Below are 1,514 nucleotides of genomic sequence, written 5' to 3'. Positions count from 1 at the left end.
CGGAGATTTAGGCTGTGACATCTGAGCAGAATGTGTTTTGGGGTTTGGGAAGAATATTTCCCATTGAAGGTGAGCCAAGAGGCCGAAGCCAGCGCGCAACTCCAAAATCAGTCGGCACTCTCTGTTGAGTGTGATAGAGTGCGAACTATCCATCAGTCTGGGGGACTGTCACCCAGAGGACAGAGGTATATCTCTATGAGGTCTGAAGAATGACCTGGGACGCGGGAAGTCTTGAAGGCGGCCCTTGATTTTCAAGATCGAAAACCAGAGACTGAGAGTCCAGGCGCAATGGCCGATCCCCGTGTGAGGCGGATCAAGATTAAGACCGGCGTGGTGAAGCGATTAGTCAAAGAAAAAGTGATGTATGAAAAAGAAGCAGAACAACAAGAAGAAAAGATGGAAAAAATGAAAGCTGAAGATGGTAAAAATTATGCCATTAAAAGCAGGCAGAGATCCTGCAAGAGGCCCAGATGATGATCCCAGACTGCCAGCGCAGGTTAGAGGCAGCTTGTACGGACCTTCAGCAGATATTAGAAAGCGAAAAAGATTTGGAAGACGTGAGTAATATAAAGAAGCGCGTGTAGTTTTGGACTCAGTGAAATTAGAAGCCTGAAATTTTTCTGTACAGTGCTTTTGCATTATTAAGTCCTGGAGTCCACTCTACAGTTCATTGTTTTTTACCACTGCGATCAGGTGGACGATCGGCGCTGGGTGGTTGAGTAGTATGTAGTATGAGAATGTGATTCTTTTTATGCAGTTGCAAATATTTTTCTTTGCATAATTTAATGTGTCAAATAAATGAGTTCATCTAAAAAAAAAAAAAATAACAGAGACTGAGAAAACAAGGCAGGAACTTCCAGAATGAGAAGAGACACACCTGTGAGAAGCTAGGTGGATTGGTGTTGGATAAAGGCTGGCAATGGCAGGGGGGAGGGGCAGACAGAGAGAGAAGGAGAAAGGGAGGGAGATGGGAAAGAGGAGAAGGAGAGGGAGACAGAGAGAGGGGAGAAGGAGTGAGGAGAGGGAGAGGGAGGGAGGGGCAGACAGAGAGAGAAGGAGAAAGGGAGGGAGATGGGAAAGAGGAGAAGGAGAGGGAGACAGAGAGAGGGGAGAAGGAGTGAGGAGAGGGAGAGGGAGGGAGGGGCAGACAGAGAGAGAGGAAAGGTGGCCTGTGGCCAGGGGAAGCTCAAACCAGGGGTGGCTTTTGGGAGATTAAACTCTCCAACGATCTGAGTCACGGCACCAGATTTGTAAGTACTTTTCCTCTAGTGCAAAGAAGTAGGGAGAAAAGTAAATAAAACCTTTATTACTTGGCATGGGGCTGTGGAAGAGATGCAAGAACCCTTGGGGAGGAAGCAGGAGATCAATAATTTATCAAGTTGGGCTGGGGTGGAATTTGTACGGGCAGAAAGGTGTCTTACCAGGAGTGGATTGGGAAAGGGCTGTCACCTGCATGAAGAACAGGAAGTTTGAGATCAGACCAGAGGGGAAAGACTGGGTGTGGTGGCACATGC

At 47.5% G+C, this 1,514-nt stretch overlaps 1 pseudogene; it reads left to right on the top strand.

The window, feature by feature from the left end:
- Window positions 1-288: 288 nt before the first annotated feature.
- On the top strand, window positions 289-613 carry LOC101592566 (annotated as a pseudogene).
- Window positions 614-1,514: the final 901 nt, after the last annotated feature.

This window comes from Octodon degus, unplaced genomic scaffold (genome assembly GCF_000260255.1).
Source record: "Octodon degus isolate 3935 unplaced genomic scaffold, OctDeg1.0 scaffold00083, whole genome shotgun sequence".
Classification (NCBI taxonomy): domain Eukaryota; kingdom Metazoa; phylum Chordata; class Mammalia; order Rodentia; family Octodontidae; genus Octodon; species Octodon degus.
Note: the sequence above shows the minus strand (reverse complement) of the source record. Positions and strands in the feature narration are given on the sequence as shown.